This window comes from Hemitrygon akajei, chromosome 13 (assembly GCF_048418815.1).
Source record: "Hemitrygon akajei chromosome 13, sHemAka1.3, whole genome shotgun sequence".
In the NCBI taxonomy this organism is placed as follows: domain Eukaryota; kingdom Metazoa; phylum Chordata; class Chondrichthyes; order Myliobatiformes; family Dasyatidae; genus Hemitrygon; species Hemitrygon akajei.
The window spans coordinates 68395659-68416682 of NC_133136.1; positions in this window are offsets into that span (position 1 = coordinate 68395659).

The following is a 21024-nucleotide window of genomic DNA, read 5'->3' on the forward strand; positions in this document are numbered from 1 at the left end:
AAAGGGAGCACGACATCTCGGAGACTGAGGGAGGAGCAGTGCCCCAATCGCCTTTATACAGGGGTATGTGGGAGGAGCCACAGGAGCAGTCAGCAGAGGGGCATGTCCAGACAGGTATACATAGTTTACCACACTACCCTAGGTCTCACAGTTCCTCTGTGCCAGGTTAGATCCCCTGAAATTATAACACTGAGGAATTTAAATATGCTGACCCTCTCCGCCTCTGATCTCCCAATGGAAACTGGATTATAGATCTCCTGTTTCTTCCTCCTGAACTCAATAATCAGCTCCTTGGACTTGCTGTCATTGAGTGAGAGGTTGTTGTTGTGGCACCACTCAGCCAGATTTTCAATCATCCTCCTATATGCTGATTTGTCACCACCTTTGATTCAGCCAATAACAATGGTGGTATTGGCAAATTTAAAGACGGCATTGGAGCTGTATTTAGTCTCACAGTCATAACTATAAAGCGAGTAGAGCAGGGAGCTAAGAACATAGCCTTGTGATGCAACTGTGCCGATGGAGACTGTGAAGGATCTGTCATTGCCAATCTGAACTGACCGGGGTCTGCAAGTCAGGAAATTGAATTGAATAAGGAGGTATTGATGTCAAAGTCTTGAAGCTTATTGATTAGTTTTGGGGGAATGATAGTATTGAATGCCAAGCTGAAGTCAATGAAGAGTATCCTGATGTATGCATCTTTGCTGTCCAGATGTTCCAGGGTTGAGTGATGAGCAAATGAAACATTACCTGCTGTGGAACTGTTGTGCCAGTAGGCAAGTTGGTGTGGATTTGACTCACTTCTCAGGCAGGAGTTGATATGCTTTATCACCAACCTCTCAAAGCACTTCATCACAGTTGATGTAAGTGCGACAGGGTGTTAGTAATTGACGCAGGTTACGAGGTTCTTCTTAGGCATAAGAGTCTGCAGATGTTAGAATCTGGATAAAAACAAAGAATTCTGAGTTTTATACTCAGGATGGTTTATACCCAGAGAGGTTTATATCCAATGTGATTCTTACCCTGTGCGATTTATGGCCAAAGAGCTTTATACCTGAAGAGGTTTGTGCGCACAGTGATTTATACCGTGATTGATTATTGTCCAGAGAGGTTTCTACCTGATGTGAATTCTATCCAGAGACATTTATACATAGGGTGGTTTACTCCCAGAGTGTTTTAGAAAATATAGAAAACCTACAGCACAATACAGACCCTTCAGCCCACAAAGTTGTGCCGAACAGGTCCCTACCTTAAAAATTACTAGGTTTACTCATAGCCTTCTATTTTTCTAAGTTCCATGCACCTATCCAAAAGTCTCTTAAAAGACCCTATTGTATCTGCCTCCACCACCTTTGCTGGCAGCCCATTCCACACACTCACCACTCTCTGAGTAAAAAACTTATCCCTGACATCTCCTCTGTACCTACTCCCCAGCACCTTAAACCTGTATCCTCTTGTAGCAACCATGTCAGCCCTGGGAAAAAGCCTTTTACTATTCACACAATCAACGTCTCTCAACATCATATACACCTCTATCAGGTCACCTCTCATCCTGTCTCTCCAAGGAGAAAAGGCCAAGTTCACTCAACCTATCCTCATAAAGGCATGCTCCCCAATCCAGGCAACATCCTTGTAAAACTCTTCTGCACCCTTTCTATGGCTTCCACATCCTTCCTGTAGTGAGGCGACCAAAACTGAGCACAGTGCTCCAAGTGGGGTCTGACCAGGGTCCTATATAGCTGCAACATTACCTCTCGGCTCCTAAATTCAATTCCACGATTGATGAAGGCCAATACACTATACGCCTTCTTAACCATAGAGTCAACCTGCACAGCTACTTTGAGTGTCCTATGGACTCGGACCCCAAGATCCCTCTGATCCCAACGTAATTTATATTCATAGTTGTTTATACCCAAAGAGGTTTATACCTAGGGAACTTTTTACACAGGAAGATTTATATCAATGGAGATTTACACCCAGAGTGTTGAGAGTCATGGAACACTACAGCACAGAAACAGGCCCTTCAGCCCATCTAGTCCATGCCAAACTATAAATCTGCCTAATTCCTTTGACCTACATTCAGACCACAGATCTACATACTCCTCCCATCTGTGTATGTATCAAAATTTATCTTAAATGTTGAAATTAAACCTGAATCACCACTTCTGCTAGAAGTTCATTCTACCCTGTCACCCTCCTCTGAGTTAAGAAGTTTCCTTTCATATTCCCCTTAAACAGTTCACCTTTCACCCTTTATTTATGACCTCCAGTTCAGTTTCACCCAATCTCAGTAGAAAACCCCTAAACACAAGAGATTCTACAGATGGAAAAAGCCTGCGTGTATTTGTACCTCTTATAATTTTGTACACTATGTCAAATTTTCCCTCACTTTCTCACCCTCTAAGGAATAAAGTCCTAACCTATTCAACGTTTCCCTTTACCTCAGGTTCTCAAGTCCTGGTTACATTCTTGTAAATTTTCCCCAGCACTCTTTCAATCTTAATGATATCTTTCCTGTAAGTAGGTGATCAGATCTGCTCACAATATTCCAAATTATGCCTCACCAATGTTCAAAAGTTCAAAATGTCAAAGTTATTTTATTGCAAAGTCACCATATAGAACCTTGACATTAATTTTCATGCAGGCATTTACAGTAAATACAAAGAAACAATAAAATCAATGAAAAGTGCTCAAAGATGGACAAAGGATAACAAGCTGTTGAAATACAAAATGAAATATTAATAATAACAATAATAACTTTTGCTATATACATATTAATGTATTATTTTTGGCATAATATCTTGTTCCGAAACTGATCTAGAAAATTAGAAAGAAAAATAGGAAATGAAAAGACAAATTTCAGAAAATATTATGTACACTCAAACACGCTTAGATTAGCAATACTTAGGACAGAAGGAGGAAGAGGAAAACAGAAATTAAAAATTTACACAACAGTCAGATGAAATTTCTAAGGATATATTTTCATCAATGAAAACAGGATTCAGCACTCCATGCGAGCATATGTAATTCTGATAAGAAGTACATACCACCAACCCGAAGTGAAAGCGCAACCCAGAAAAATGAAGAAATTATCACTACTGAAGAAAAAGTTAACCAATGAAGAGCATGGCCCTCCATGGAAGACATCCACACCATCTGAGAAGACTAGATGTCAACAAGGAAGTGTCAAACATCTGGCTCAGAGTTGGAGATCTCTTCTTAGAAATAGAAGGGTTCCTTTTGGCAATAAAGGATTTTGTGGTTAACACAAAATATATCAAAAATACATAACAGAACACCAACAAATTCAAGACAATAAATGCAGAAAATGCTAGGTATTCTATGTTTCTACATAACATACAGAAATCAATAAGTGAAAATCACCAGAGAATGCTGAATTAAAAGTGGGCATTGAAAGACTATGGAACATGAACAGAGTATTTATTGTCTCAATGATAGTATCTACACCTGGCATCATCCCAAAGCCACTCCACTTTGACTACACCTGTACTCAGTACTCTGATTTATGAAGATCAGTGTGCCAAAAGCTTTCTTTATGACCCTATCAATTTGTGATGCCACTGTCAAGAAATTATGAAGTTTTATTCCCAGACCCCCCTGCTTTTCCACCGTCTTCAGTGCTCTACCACTCATTGTGTAAGCCCCGCCCTGATTTGTCCCCCTGAAGTGGAACACCTCACACTTTTCTGTGTTAGATTCTATCTGCCATTTTTCAGTCCTCTTTTCCAGCTGGTCCATATTCCACTGCAGGCTTTGATAGCCTTCCCCACATCTACTACTTTCCCCATCTTGGTGTCATCTGCAAACTTGCTGATCCAATTTACTACATTATTGCAGATCATTGATATAGACAACAGACAACAATGAACCAAACACTGATCCCTGGTGCACACCACTAGTTACAGGCCTCCAGTCAGAGAGGCAACCATCTCATACCATTCTCTGGTTGTTCTCATGAAGACAATGTTTACTCCAAGTTCTACCTCGTGCTGAATGCCAAATGCCTGAGCCTTTGTGACCAACCTCACGTGTGCCATCTTGTCAAAGGTCTTGCTAAGGTCCATTTCTCTGAGGTATGTACCCATGGAGGTTTAGAACCAGAAATAAAACTATAAAAAGTGAATCCACTCGATGTAATACAAACAGTGAAAATTTTCTGTGCACTAAGCTAAAAGGATGTCAGCCCTGAAAGACAATCTACCCAATGCAGCCAGCAACATATACTATGAGTGCAAAGGAGAAGGTAGAGCGGCAGGGTAGAGGGAGAGTTCTGAGACTTATTGAGAGAGGCCTGGGAATTTTTTATCAGTGAAGTTTCTGCCAGAAAAGAAGTTCTGTTCCCCAGAGATTTGGTAGAGCAGCTACTAATGGCAAATGAAGAGCCTGTCAGGAGGTGCCTCCAGCTGTCTCCCTCAGTCTGAGAAGCTGCACTTGCAATGCAGAAAAGTAAAATCATCGCAAGAGATGTTGTGGTGAGCTACACCACTGAAGATGGTCACTGTTGTGTTATGACCAATGCAGGTGGCCCCACTAGTAAGGTATGAGGGGTAATAATGAGCCATCAGAGTTCTCTCAGCTAGTTAACTTTATTGTTAAGGATTGTGGTGTGGGGAGCACACTGGACTGGAAACATTGATTTTTTCAAGGTAATTATAAGAAACCTCATTTATTACTTGTGCAACCGATACCTTCCTCTTCTGTTCTGCTGGCTGGGAGATGAAGCTATTGGTGATCAGTTGGGGATCTCCAGAAAGCTATTCTCAGTCTCCTGATCTTGTCTTTATTTTTCAGCTTGTAATTAACATCCCTCAGGATCTGCCTTCACAAGAAGTTTTTGTTTCAGCTCTGGCTGCTGCACTTGAACTGCTTAGGTTCTTGATTAGCCTGGGTATCAAAGGGTATGGGGTGAAAGCAGGGGATTGGGCATGACTGGAAGAATTGGATCAGTCCATGATTGAATGGTGGAGCAGACTCAATGGGCGAATGGCCTAATTCTGCACCTACATCTTATGGTCTTATGATCAATCAGCATGCAGTCTGAACTCTCTACACATCCAGGGTGTGTACTCCATTATGATGCAGCCACAGGAATCCTCATGCCAGAAGGCCAAAAAAAAATCAAAATCAGAATCAGGATCAGGTTTATTATCACTAAAAAAAAGTCATGAACTTTGTGTTTTTGTAGCAGCAGCAGTGGAGTGCAAGGCATAAAAATTCTCGAAGTTACAAATGCAAATAAATAGTGCAAAAGACAAAGAGGTAGTGTTAGTGGATTCATATGCCATTCAGAAATCTGAAGCCAGAAAGGAAGGAGGTGTCCTTTAAACATTGAGCATGGGTCTTTGGGATCCTGTACCTCCCCCCTGAAGATAGTAATGTGAAAAAGCCATGCCATAGATGGTGAGAGACCTAAATGATGGATGGCTCGGAAAACTTGATGAAGCACTAAGGACTTCAGAGGAGCAATCAGGTTTGTGAGGGATCACTAGAATCCACAAGGGAGCACCAGAGACCATGAAGAAGCATTCAAGTCCGTGAAAAGGGGCACTTGCGACTTAAAGGAAAGCTTTCATTAGTTAGGCTGGAATGTAGGAGGTCAAGCAGTGATGTTATCAAGGCTTATAAAATAATGAGGGACATGGATAGGTTAGATGGACACAGTCTTTATCCGAGTGTAGAGGAGTATTGGGGAAAACAAAGCTGTGAAAGGAGAGAGAGAGACAGAGAGAAAGGAAGTTCTTTGGGCACCTTATTAATATGATCCTATAGCCAAAGACTGCTCTCCTCACTCTTAAACACAAGAGATTCCGCAGATGCTGGAAATCTTGAGAAACCTACATAAAATGCTGGCAGAACACAGCAGGTCATGCAACATCTATTGAAGGGAATAAACAGTTGTTGCTTTAGGCTGAGACTCTTCATCAGAACTGGCTGATGAAGGTTCTCAGGCTGAAAATGTTGACTGTTTGTTCCTCTCCATAGATCAATCCTGACGTGCTGAATTTCTCCTTTCCTCTTAGCAAAACCACAAAATTTACAATCTATACTGCTTACGTACACATCGAAACACTCTCTGTGCTTATACTCTTGGGCTAGTTTAAACAGTGGTTATTCTCTGAGGACTCTTGCTCCTACTGTCTTTACACTCATAGGGTCTCCAATTTTGCATGGAATTCGCAGTCCTCGGTTTCAAATATATTCAGAAAGAAATTCATCATGTAGAGATGGGACTCAGCAAGGACGCAAACTTGAAAATGTTTATGTAATTGATGTCAGGCATGAAATGTTTTTGAAGGAACGAGAAAAGTATGTGGTCTATATTGTGAATTCTAACTAGGTTTGCTTTCTTTTCTGACCTTGTTGTCTGAAGTATTGATCTAGATGCTCAGCTTCAGGAGAAATGACAATTGTGTTGAACCTTGCTAGCAAAATCATGTTTTTACAAAGAATACTGAGGTGTTCTGTTCTCAGCTACAGTGACATAGTCTCTTTCTCTCTGTGTCTGTCTGTCTCTCTGTCTCTCTCTCTCTCTCTCCCCCACCTGGTCAACAGCCAGCTTTATTTTTGAACTTGTGCCCAATGGTTTTTGTGCTTTTATGTTTATTTCAGTGGTATTTCATAGAGAAGAATGAAATAAAAATTATATATTAACTCATTTTCACTTGAACCAAAAGCAGTGAAGTTGAATGTTCATCTTGAACCTACCTACCTCCCTTTGCTCCAACTCACTTTGAAGCATTTTATACAGTTGTCTTGGCTGAGAACTGTTTTCAAAACTGCAGCTAAACACATAAAACACACATGACCTTTTTGTCTGCACACTCCCCATTTTGCATTGGGAGCACCTTCATTTATAAGCATATGTCTCCTTTGCTGAATCTTGATAAATTCAAATGAGATAACAGATAATAATCATTAATATGTCAAGGAATATCAAAAGTAAATCTTCACATTTCAAACTCACAGTACCAGATGACCAAAGCAAACAATGTTTCAGATTAGAAAAATATTTAATAGTTGATATAAAATACTTAATGGATATTTATCTAGTATGATGCATGAAATATGTCTTTGGTAATGTATTTGTTTCCAAGATTCTAGGAAAAATCCAAGGTAAATTGAAGTTTTTAAGGATTCTGCACATATTGTGCAGGTGTCCCCTGCTTTACGAATGTTCACTTTACGTCACTTCGCTTTTACTAAAGACCTACATTAGTAACCTGTTTTGGCATTACAAAGAGGTTTTTCACTTTAACAAAAAATTTTCCCATATACATTAATAGTTCTTCGCTTTACGCCATTTTGGCTTAAGGAAGGTTTCATAGGAACGCTCTACCTTTGTAAAGGGGGGGCACACCTTGCATACTAAAGCAAAAACATTTATAGTACACTAATCGGTTTATTCATAGAATCTCTCAACTGGTCTTCTGGGATTCATAATCTCAGCAGTAGATGATTTTTTAAAAATTCAGCATTTTTCTTTTGACACTGTTAGTATATTATGTTTTCTGTTTTGTTATGTCTGATCTACAACAGGTGCACGACAAAACATTAATGTGCAATGAGACAAACATAATGTGCTGCCAGAAGACATATCTGTTATGAGTAAGGTATTTAATTTATTAGGCAGTGCATTGGAATTTATAGAGAGTCTGAAGTATTGGAATAGGAGCAAGTTGGATGAAATATCTATTCACAGATATTCAGATGTGCTTTCTGCTGCTGCATCACACCAAGAATGAAAATTTGTAATATTCCCATAATATCAATAAACACTTTATCCACATTATGATAAAACCATTTGGATGCTGATTAGCTTGGTCAATCATAATGCAGGATGAGAGGTGCTCAGTGATTTTTACGCAAGATGTTTTCAGCCACAATGCATTTCAGTGTTTTCCTTTATAATTTAGTGCTAATGACAGTACCAGCATAACACAGGTAGAATATAAAACACTCAAACGGAATTGGATCTTAGCAAAACAAATCAGCAGACGATTTAACTAAAATTTAACTAACAGGCATTACTCAATCTTGATCTATTGAAATATCATTTGAATGATGCATATTTTTCTTGCTTGTTGTAGTTGATATGATGATGTCCTCCTCCACATTCTCCCTCAGCACAGGTGCACCACAAGGCTGTGTGCTTAGCTCCTTAAATCATTTTATACTTATGATTGTGAGGCTCAGCTCAACTCCAATGCTGTATCTAAGTTTTCGGATGACAGTAATTTTCTGAATCAAGGGCGATGACAAATTAGCACATGGGGAGGGAGATTGAAAATTTGGCTGAGTGATGCCACATCACCCTCTCACTCAATGTCAGCAAGACCTGGGAAATGATTATTGAATTCAGGAGGAGTAAAACACAGGTCCATGAGTCAGTCTTCATTGAGGGATCAGAGGTGGAGAGGGCAGCAGCTTTTAATTCCATAGGGTTATTATTCTGGAGAATCTGTGCAGGGTCTGGCACTTAATCTGCATTATGGTCTGGTATGGAAACACCAATAACCTTGTACAGAAAAAGCCTACAAAAGCAGTGGATACAGCCCAGTTCGTCATGAGTAAAGTGCTTCCCACCATTCAGCTTATCTGCACAAATGCTGTGTGGGAAACCATCCTCAAGGATCCCAGCATCCACGACATCCTCTTTTCCTGCTGCTGCCATCAAAAAGGCTCAGGACCTGAATCATTAAATTCCGGGAGTTTTTACCCGTCAACCATCAGGCTTTTGAACTACAGGAGGTAACTTTACTGAACTTCATTCACCCCATCGCTGAACTAGACTCATTTTCAAGTTCTCTTCAGCTCATGTCCATGATATTTATTGCTTTATTATCATTATTTCTCTTTCTTTTTGTATTTTCAAATTTTTTTTGTTTTGTATTGGAAAATTGGTTATTGTCCATCCTGTTGAATGTGTTTTTTCATTGATTCTATTTTGTTTCCTGTATTTACTGTGTATGCCCACAAAAAATGAATCTCAGGGTTGTATATGGTGACAAATATGTAGTTTGATAACACATTTACTTTAAACTTTGCTGTGATCGTGATATTTTCTTTAAGATAGTAAGTTATATAGTACAATATGTAAATCTTTTCAAGTGGTTGAAATGAACCCAGTGATTTTATAGGGTTAATTCTGTGTCGACACACTACTAAGAATTTGCATGCTTTAAATGTTTTCATATTTATCCAGAAACACAGCTATTTATGGCTGTTACTGATGTGTGCATTAGAGCATAACTAAATTAAAACTTTGTGCACAATATATAATATAAAATCTCTAAATATCTCAACCATGTAGCATTTCAACCATTGCCAATAATTGTCTTCAGCTTTTTGACACAAACTTCAATCACAGATAATTGTTCTGAATATATGTGGAAACATACAAATAAAAACAAAATCATATCAGGTTTGATTAATTTGGTCCAAACTAATTTTCTGACTAACTTGTAGTTCCCTATACTTCAAAGCATAACCAGATAATAAATTGGGCTTCATCCCTCCCCCTCCTATCTTCTCCTATCATTTCGGATCTCCCCCTCCCCTTTCCACTTTCAGATCTCTTACTATCTCTTCTTTCAGTCAGTCCTGACAAAGGGTCTCGGCCCAAAACGTCGACTGTACTTCTTCCTATAGATGCTGCCTGGCCTGCTGCATTCCACCAGCGTTTTGTGTGTGTTGGTTGAATAAATTGGGTCATTGGATTGCTGGGATAGAAAATTCAATTCTGATGAAAGAAACTTATTTTTATGAATAGTTGATTCTTTATGGAACTAATCATTTGCAAGCTTCAGAGTTCATTGAAACAGGCCAATTATGTACTAACAGACTATTAGCATATGCATTACCATAATAGCACAAAACTAAATGTATGTCATTATTGCCCAGTTTAGATGCTAATTTCAATGTGCAGTGGAATGGTACTTTTTAATTGATCTGTGCTGCAGATATTCATGTTAAGTGGCTGAATCTATCAGATCTTCCCACTTTTCCATTTGGAAGTTGGCATTAATTATTTTCATCTTCCAGATATCCATTAATTGATTTTCTAATGAATCAAGCAATTATAGCTTGCTATACTTTCACAATCTTGCTCTTGCAATACACATCTCAACACACCCTCTGTCAGGCTGATCAACTCTCCTAGCCATTAACCCACCCACTACCTCTACATACATTTCACTTAGCATCATTTCATGTATGTATAACCGGTCTACGTACTTAACAGTCACTTGCATACTGTGCTTTGCAGGATTGCTTTTATATTTACTGCATATTTTTAATGTATTTTTCCCTGTGGTAGTCTTTATTGTGTATTTTGTATGCTTCATCAGATCTGGAGTAACAATCTCCTTTATATTCGTGTACTGTAGAATGGCAATGAGCAGTTTTAATCCTGAATCTTCATGTTCAACAAAATGCTTGTTAAAGTGAAATATACATGCCTCATTTTTCCATCTGTAATGAGGCATTCATTTGTATTTATTTTACATTTGCTGATTCAACCACCAAAGAATCAATCATCTGCCGGATTCTGGACCCTTTGGCCCTTTGGAGAGCTCTATTTTTGGAATGAGCCTATTCAGCACATTCATCCATTGAGAAGCCAACTCCCAGCTGCAGAATTTTGTGACATGTGTTGAAGCCCTGTCTTGGTCTCAATGGTTTTCAAAGTTGTTCTTGATGTTGAAAGCACTTTGGAAATAGTAATAAGGTTGCTACAAAATTTGGAAAGTTACAAGAATTTTTGTTTTCTATATTATCAGAACAAGTTTATGACAATTAACCTTCTGGTAATAAATAAAAAACAAAATTATTTTTCACATTATTTTTACCCTGAGATTTTTCCTCTGTGTGAGTGATTGGCCCACTGGGCTTTTGCGAGGCAAAGCTGCTACAGACCTGGCTGGAAAATCTGCAAAACTCTGTCCTCTCATGGTAGATGCAAAATGAAATTTTGGAGAAACTGACCAGGACTCCTACTTACGAGCAGAAGACCAAATCTTCCATCCAGTTAATTAGATACATGGTGGGATTTCTGATGACCCCAGTATTTTGTTTATGAATATTGTCAGCTTGAACCTTGCGTATAATTGACATTTTTTTCTGATTATTCAATGCCATTTTCTCTATGAACTGATAGTTCTAGTTTACAAATTAATTTTAATGTAAATGAAATCTGAATTTTAATTTAAATGTGAATACAACAAATGATATAGGCTGAATTGATTTCTTTGTTTTACATTGCTGTAGATAGACTTTTTACTTCAAGGTCTCACTCTCCAAAAGCTTGGTATTTGACTAAATTCCCAGAACTCAGTGCACTCTAATCTGCTGACTGCCAGTAACTCTCCTTGACAGCCCGTCTGTGTTTTAGGACCACCTAATATGGGTCCTGGGCAATATTTACTCATCTCATGGGCTGGAGATATATGTAGAGCACAGACAGCATTTGCTACTAACCATTTCAATTACAGACCACAGGGAGATCTTTGAAGAGGAGGGGAACCTGTTGAGACAAGAGAATGACTGAGAAATTGGGAGTGGAAATTTCTAGGAAAGTTGAGGTAACAACAAATGGGTAAGATGGAGAAATAGATGAAATAGCTGATTGCTATATAAGTTAAACTGGAAGGAGCAGGTTTGCATTCTTGGGCTCCATATTCAGATAAATACATTAAAAATACTATTTTTTGATTTTGGTCTTCAGTAATTCCTGAAATAATTCATTACTACATCTTTGGAAGAATACACATTTTTGAGTGAATTCAGTTCTGTGGCAGCATCTGGATCATTAAATGGAAGTTGTGCAAATAAGTAGTTTCAACAGCTACTAGGACCTAGCCCCATCACAGCTCCCCACCAATGACTTCCCTGTTTGCCCATACAAAAGCTGGATTCTGTGTTGTAATCTACATTGATCATGCATTGAGTGATCGATTATGGAATGCAGCTATGGATCGGAATGTATGTGCTCAGCTGAGAGCCTATACAGCCATGTAATATCTGTAAAATGGAAACTACATTGTGAATTTCAAAGCCACTCTAAGCAGTGACTGTCTACAATTCAGATTGTATAGTCCAGTCATATAGAGTGATCAATTACATCAGTACCATTCACTTTAGAACATATAACATGTAACTTAGCAGCACAACACAGGAACTGGCCCATCAAGTCACAATGTTGTGCCTAATTAGACTCCTGATACCTAATTCCTTCCACCTGCACATGGTCCATATCCCTCAGTTCTCTGCACATTCATATCCTTGTCCAGGAACCTTTGAATCACTTTTCCAATATCTGTCTTCAATACCCCTGGCAGTGCATTCCAGCTGTGAACCATTCTCTGTGTGAATAAAACCTGGCCCACATACCTCTTCTGAATTTGCCCCATCACACCTTCAATGCACGCCTATAGTTTAGAATCTTCTCAAGTCGAACATTTGGACAAAGAACACTTAATGCTCTTATAATTGTGTAGATTTACATCAGGAGTCCCCTCAGTTCCACCATCCAAGAGAAAACAATGCTTATTTGTTCAACCACTACATAATAGTGCATGTGCTATAATGCAGGTGACATTCAAGTAAAATTTTCTGCACCCTCTTCATACCTCCAAATCCTTCCAAAATTGGGGTGTCCAGAAATGAATGTATTACTCAAGGTGGAGCATAATTTTGTTTTCTCTGTGATGATTAATTATTTTCTCTTAGCTCCTCATTAAAGTAATCCTGAAAAACAAAGCAATATAATCAAAAGTGTATCAGAGTGAAAATGTATGTGATTCTTCAGTGCCAACAATATCCGTAATATAGCCAGAAATCAGCAGAGCACTGTCAAATTTTGTAGAATGAGATCCAAGATCACATCAGGGCTGAAACAGATCCTTCCTTCAGTTGTTCGACCAGTGGAGTATGCAAACCAAACGAGATAAGCTCAGGCCCATTTCAGTGTTCTGACAATTGTAACTGTGTCTGTGGTTAAGTTGGTGTTGCACATTGGATATTTTGTTAGTATTTGAGTAATATTGTAAATATATTGCTTCATTAAGCATTCCTTTTGTATACATAATTCATTACAGGTTACATGTAAAGGTATGAGAATGTCACCACGTCAAATGTGCACTCCTCACTAAAGTAGAAACAGAACTAGAGTACACACGTTTAACCCCACTCTCCTTCCCATGTTTTTCTTTTGATTAGTTTTGGAGATGCAAAACTTAACATCGGCGACGAGGTAGGGTAAATAAACCTGAGATGATTACCTACCTATTGAAGCACAAAAAGACATTCAAGGTTTTAAAAAATGTGCAGCATTTTTTTCTTCGGAAGGGGCATCTGAGTAAACAAATAGGAAGAAAATGAATGAAAGTGAATGAAAGAGAGTGAGCATTGAGTGATAATAATAAATAAGAAAACAAATGGCTGGCTACGTCACAAAGATAGATGTGTTTGATTGCACAAGCAATAACTGGCCGATGTACACTGAGTGAATTGAGCAGTATTTTGAAGCATATGAAATAGATCAAGTGCCAGTCTTACTGAGTCCACTGGGTAGAAAAGCATACAATTTGCATATAAGTTTGACTACAACAACCAAACCAGGTGAAATGAGCTTTGCTGATATCACAAAAGTAATGGAAGAACATTTAGAATTTAAGCCATTATAGAACACAGAACAGTTTAGGTTTCATAAGCAGAATCAAAAGAAAGTGATGTCCATTTCAGCATATGTGGCTGAATTTACGAGATTGTCTGAGCATTGTCAGCTTTGTGATAGGTTTAATGATGCACTGAGAATATTTTTAGTTTGCGGAATCTCACAAAAATGCATTCAGAAACAGCTCCTGTCTGAAGTACATTTAAAAGAGCATTTGAAATTGCTGTATCAATGGAAAATGCAGAAAGTGACATGACTGAGTTACAGTCAGGAATGAACATAAGCATGAATAAAATTGCGACATCTAAATAGGAACCAGTCTGCCCAAACAAATTCTGTTACCATTGTGGCAGGGGCTCACATACAGTAGATCAATGTGGGATAAAACGTGAAACTTGCAAAAAATGAAACAAAGTAGGACACAAAGAGCATGTCTGGCAGATGAGAATAAATGGATTGTATATTGAAGAGAAAATGATAAAAAAGTCAAGTTGCAATTTCAAAAACATGATTAATCTGCAAGCTGTTGATGAAAAATCTGATAATGATGATAATGATACAGGACTGGATAACCTTGAGATTAAAATAGAATTGGACACTGGCTCGGCCATTTCAGTTACTCCAAAAAATGAGTCTGAATGGCATTTCAAAGATATTGAATAGAAGACTTTAGATATCCTTCTAAGAACTTAAACTGGAGAAAAGATTACTGTTGTGGGAATGACATCAGTAACTGTGAAACACAACCAACAAACCACATTGGGCTTGTATGTGGTAAAACAAGAGGGCCAGCATTGTGAGACTTGATTGGTTGAAGCAACTACAACTTGACTTTGCATCTTCAATGAGGATGGGACAGGTTCTGGAGGGTTGGAGGATTGCGGATGTTGTTCTCTTATTCAAGAAAGGGAGTAGAGATAGCCAAGGAAATTATAGACCAGTGAGTCTTACTTCAGTGGTTGGTAAGTTGATGGAGAGGCAGGAATTATGATCATTTGGAGAGGTATAACATGATTAGGAATAGTCAGCATTGCTTTGTCAAAGGCAGGTCATGCCTTACGAGTGTGATTGAATTTTCTGAGGATGTGACTAAAGACATTGATGAAGATAGACAGACAGACATACTTTATTGATCCTGAGGGAAATTGGGTTTCGTTACAGCCGCGCCAACCAAGAATAGCATAGAAATATAGCAATATAAAAACATAAATAATTAAATAATAATAAGTTAATCATGCCAAGTGGAAATAAGTCCAGGACCAGCTTATTGGCTCAGGGTGTCTGACACTCTGAGGGAGAAGTTATAAAGTTTGATGGCTACAGGCAGGAATGACTTCCTATAATGCTCAGTGTTACATGTCTTTCTCCCACAGAGCAACTCCGGAGATTCAGACCCGGGGATTGTTTCTATTGTGGACAGTCGGGCCATTTTCATGCTACCTGCTCCCTTCGGCCAAAAGGGAGGGCTCACCAATAGGAAGGGGGAACCTGGTGATTCAGACTACATTCTCTTCTGTCCCCCAATCCTGGATGCAGATCCAAGCTACTGTAACCTACAACCAACAGTCCCTGTCCTTGTCTGCCTTGATAGACTCCTGTGCTGAGGGGAATCTGTTGAATGAAGACACAGCTGCCCAGGCTGGAATTCCTCTGGAGCCGCTGTCTACCCCTCTGGAAGCCCGGGCACTGGACGGAAGACTTCTGGCTCGAGTCACTCACCGTACACCACCACTGTCTTTGATCCTCTCTGGGAATCATTGGGAGCAGGTACAATTTAACCTAATCTCCTCTTCTCAAGCCCCAATAGTACTTGGGTACCCCTGGTTAAGCTGCCATAATCCTTGCATTGATTGGTCCACCAGGAAGATTGTCAGCTGGAGTCCATTTTGTCATGCCACTTGTCTCCAGTCGACCCTTTCCCCTGTAAGAACTGCCACGACCTTGTCTGCCATTGAACCCCCCCGACTTGTCCAGTGTTCCAGCAGAGTACCATGACCTGGGACTAGTTCTTAGTAAACAACACGGCCTTTCCCTGCCTCCACACTGACCATACGATTGTGCCATCGACCTTCTCCCCAGAACTCCTCTACCCACCAGTCGGCTGTATAACTTGTCCCGGCCAGAGAGGGAAGCAATAGGAAGTTATATCAGTGAATCTCTCACGCCGAGCATTATTTGACCCTCATCCTCCCCGGTGGGCGCAGGGTTCTTCTTGGTGGGGAAGAAAGATGGCTCTCTCCATCCCTGCATCGATTACCGAGGCCTAAATCATATAACCATTAGGAACAAGTACTCACTGCCTCTTATAATTTCTGCATTCAAGCCACTTCATGGAGCCACCATCTTCTCGAAGTTGAACCTACAAAACGCCTACCATTTGGTCTGGATAAGGGAGGGGAATGAGTGGAAGACGGCTTTCAATACCCCTTTAGAGGCCACTTCGAGTACTTAGTCATGCCTTTCGGCCTCACCAATGCCCCTGCAGTTTTTCAACCCTTGATTAACAATGTACTAAGAGACTTTATTAACCGCTTTGTGTTTGTCTACCTGGATGACATCCCGATCTTTTCCAGCAGTCCCCAGCAACACGTGCACCATATCCATCAAGTCCTGCAGAGGCTGGGGGAGAATAAATTATTCATAAAGGTGGAGAAATGTGAATTCCACGTCCCCTCGGTCAGCTTCCTAGGTTATATCATCGAGAGCGGACAGGTGAGAGCTGATCCCGAGAAGATCCGGGCTGTGGCGGAGTGGCCCAAACCCACGGACCGCAAGCAATTCCAACGGGTCCTGGGGTTTGCGAACTTCTATCGCTGGTTCATCAGAAACTGTTGTCAGGTGGCAGCTCCCCTTACCTGACTTACCTCACCTGCCACACCTTTCCTTTGGAACTCCGAGGCGGACTCAGCATTCGCCGAACTGAAGAGGCGTTTCACGTCTGCCCCCGTTCTGATTCAACCAGACCCCTCCTGTCAGTTCATTGTGGAGGTTGATGCCTCTGACTCCGGGGTGGGAGCGGTACTGTCCCAACATTCGGGCCCGGACCAGAAACTACATCCCTGTGCCTTCTTCTCTCGCTGACTGTCTCCCGCTGAACGAAACTACAACATGGGGAACCGGGAGCTACTAGCGGTCAAATTGGCATTGGAGGAGTGGAGGTACTGGTTGGAGCGGGCGGAACGTCTGTTCATTGTCTGAACAGACCACAAGAACCTTGAATATATCCAGACTGCCATACGCCTGAATACCCGCCAGGCACGTTGGGCATTATTTTTTGGCCGGTTCAAGTTTTCCCTCACCTATCATCCGGGGTCCAAAAACGGGAAGCCCAATGTCTTCTCCCACCAATATGTTTCCGAGGAGAACCTTCCCAACCCCAAGACCATTCTTCCACCATCCTGTGTAGTGGCTGCCCTCACCTGGGAGATCGAGTCCAAAGTCAAAGAAGCCCAAAGGATGCAACCCGACCCAGGCACCGGACCTCCCAATCGCCTCTTTGTACCTGATGCTGTTCGATCACAGGTTCTACAGTGGGGGCACACTTCTCGTTTTGCCTGCCATCCTGGAATCGATTGGACCCTGACCCTCCTGAAGAGGCATTTCTGGTGGCCCTCCATGGATGCTGACACCCATTCCTATGTTTCTGCATATTCTGTCTGCGCCCATGGAAAAGCCTCCCATCGGCCACCTGCACGATTACTCCATCCCCTACCTGTCTCTGGGCATCCCTGGTCCACATCACTTTAGATTTCGTCACGGGTCTACCCTCTTCACATGGAAACACTGCCGTACTCACTGTGGTGGATCGTTTCTCCAAGTCGGTACATTTTGTAGCCCTCCCTAAACTACCTTCCGCGCAAGAGACCGCAGACCTTCTCGTCACCCATGTTTTCTGACTTCACGGAATCCCTTCGGATATTGTCTCCAACCTGGGACCTCAAATCATTTCGCAAGTTTGGAGATCCTTTTGTCCAGCCCTTGGTGCCTCAGTTAGCCTGTCGTCTGGGTTTCACCCACAGACGAACGGGCAGACAGAGCGGGTCAACGAGGACTTGGAGGCGGCATTACGTTGTATAACAGCAACAACCCGTCTACCTGGAGCAACCATCTCGCCTGGGTAGAATACACCCACAACTCTGTTGACAGCATGGCTGTCAGAAAATCTCCATTTGAATGCTCTCTTGGGTATTAACCCCCGCTGTTTGCCACCCAGGAAGAGGAGATTGTGGTGCCATCAGTCCAGGCCCATATACACAGGTGCCAGAAGATCTGGGAAGACACATGCACGGCCCTGCTTCGCTCAGCCAACCGTAACCGAAAAATTGCGAACCGCCATCATACCCCTGCTCCTGAGTATCGACCTGGGTAGATGGTGTGGCTCTTGTCCAGAGACATTCCTCTCATGAACAAGCCTAAGAAGCTTGCCCCCCCACCCCCCGCCACTTCCTGGGACCCTTTGAGGTTGAGAGCATTATCAATCGCAAGCCAGTGCGGCTCAAACTACCTACATCAATGCAGATCCATCCTACATTTCACGTCTCCCAGTTAAAACCAGTTGCTATCAGCCCCTTGTGCCCTCCGACTGAACCCCCTCCACCCCCCCCCCCGGATCATCAACGACCATCCGGCGTACACCGTCCGGCGGTTATTGGATGCCCACTGTCGGGGCTGGGGTCTCCAGTACCTGGTCGACTGGGAGGGGTATGGTCCGGAGGAACATTCCTGGATCCCCCACTCCTTCATCCTGGACCCCTCTCTCATCCAGGATTTCCATCAGGACCATCCAGACAAGCCTGGGGTGTCGCCTGGAGATGCCTGTTGAGGGAGGGGTACTGTCATGGTTCCAGTTGGCCATTCCCCTTTATCACTTCTTTCTCCCTGATGCCCCAATTTCAGTCATTTGCTGCTAGTTTACCCAATTACCGTACACCTGGTTTTCATCAGAGACTGGGAAATAAATACGATGGCGACTCTATCACAGGTTGCCAGTTTGTTGGTCAATTCTCATGTGATACTTCGTCCCCTAGCACCGTTAGTTCGAAGTTCTGCTCTAGTTTCTAGATAGTCCCTGGAAATCCCGTCTCCTTGTCAAGATTCCTCCGGTTTCCTGTTCTATGTTCAGGTCTATGCCAGCCTCCCCAACTCAGTCGATGTGCCGGTGTCCTGCACTTGTGTTCTCCTCAGTCACCCCCGGCAACATGAGCTCTATTTCCTGGAGATTACAAGTACCAGATCGAATGGAAGAGGACTACTTAGCACGGGAATGCTGATTGATTGCCCCGTTTAAACCTGGAGAAGGAACTACATGAAAAATTTACAAAAGAGCACCCTCCTCTTGATGTATTCTCTCTGATCTAATTCAAAAGTCTCCCTATTACAGCAGAGATGATCCAAAAGCAAACCAGAAAAGACCCCGCACTGTCTCAGGTCCACATCACCATCCAAAATGGTTGAAACGTGCAGCAGAAGTTCTAGCTCCACCAGTTTTATTATCATTGTGATGAACTTGTTCTTGACAGTGTTTGCCTTCCTTGAGTTTTTGTACCATTCAAGCTGAGAGCTAAAGTGTTGGAAGAGCTACATAGAACCATTGAACATTACAGCACAGAAACAGGCTTTTCGGCCCTTCTTGACTGTGCCTAACCATTTTTCTGCCTTGTCCCACTTAACTGCACCTGGACCATATTCCTCCACACACTTCTCATCCACGTACCTGTCCAAGTTTTCCTTAAATGTTAAAGTGAGCCCACATTTATCACTTCATCTGGCAGCTCATTCCACACTCCCACCACTCTCTCTGTGAAGAAGCCCCTCCCCCAATGTTCCCTTTAAACTTTTCCCCCTTCACCCTTAACCCATGTCCTCTGTTTTTTTTTCTCCCCTAACCTCAATGGAAAAAGCCTGCTTTCATTTACTCTATCTATACCCATTATAATTTTATATACCTCGATCAAATCTCCTCTCATTTTTCATTTCATTTTAAAATCTTTTTATTAATTATTATTGAAGATTAACAAAAAAGATACATTAAGTTAATATGTCATTATGCACAATAAGGAATTAAATTAGCAAATAACTGATTAACAAAACTAAGCGATATATCAATAATAATAAGACAAAAATAAAGTGTTAAGAATTTTTTTAAAGAAAAAGGAAAAAATGAACCACTACTAACCAAAAAAAAAACCCTATGAACTGAAAAAAAAGCAAAAAAAAACCTTTGGGAGCGCAACCCCGGAGCTATACTTCATACAAGCTTCCATAAAAAAAAAATCAATCCGCCAACTCAAATCCACTTAAAGAAAAATCAGAAGGAAACCATATTAATTAACTCAAATCAGATGACAGCAGAGGGTCAATGAACTCCACCTTTCCTCAAAACCAAATTGAGGATCAAAAGTTTGACTTCTGATTTTCTCCAAAATAAGACATAGCATCACCTGAGAAAACCATTGTATCAAAGTAGGAGCAGAAGCACTTTCCATTTCAACAAAATAGCCCTTCTGGACAATAATGTAACAAATGCAATTACATGTTGGTCTGATGGAGAAATACCATGAATATATTGAGGGATTATACCAAATAGAATTGTCAATTTATTAGGTTGTAAATTAATTTTTGAAACTTCAGAAATTGTAGAGAAAATAGACTTCCAACAATGTTTCTATACAGAACGTGACCAAAACATATGTGTCAATGTGGCTGTCTCGGTTTTACATCTGTCACACTGACAATCAACATTAAGAAACATTTTAGACAGTCTCTCCTTTGTCAAATAGTAATGATGTACAATTTAAAACTAAATTAAAGAGTGATTGGCACAAATCGAAGAAGAGTTAACCAACTTCAAAATCCGCAACCATTCTTCTGTTATCAGGGTCATGTTAAGCTCTCTCTCCCAATCTTGCTTAATCTTAAGTGAAGGGTAATTGTGCTGTTGCAACAATAAATTATAAGATTTCCCAATAAAACCCTTCACTAAAGGATTCATTTTTAAAAATAATATCTAACAGGTCAGAATCTTGTATATATGGAAAATTACATAAGTATTTTTGTAAGAAGTGTCTGACCTGAAGATATTGCAGGAAATGTGAATACGAGAGAGTGTATTTAGTTACTAATTTCTCAAAAGACATCAATCAGCCATCTTGGAACAGATCCGTGAAGGAATAAACTCCTTTATTCCTCCAAAGAAGAAAGGTAGGATCACTTAATGAAGGATTAAATAAATAATTTTATAAATTAAACTAAAAAGTTCAAATTTTTTGAGATTAAAAAAAATTACGAAACTGGAACCAAATTCATAATGACTGCTTAATCACAGGATATAA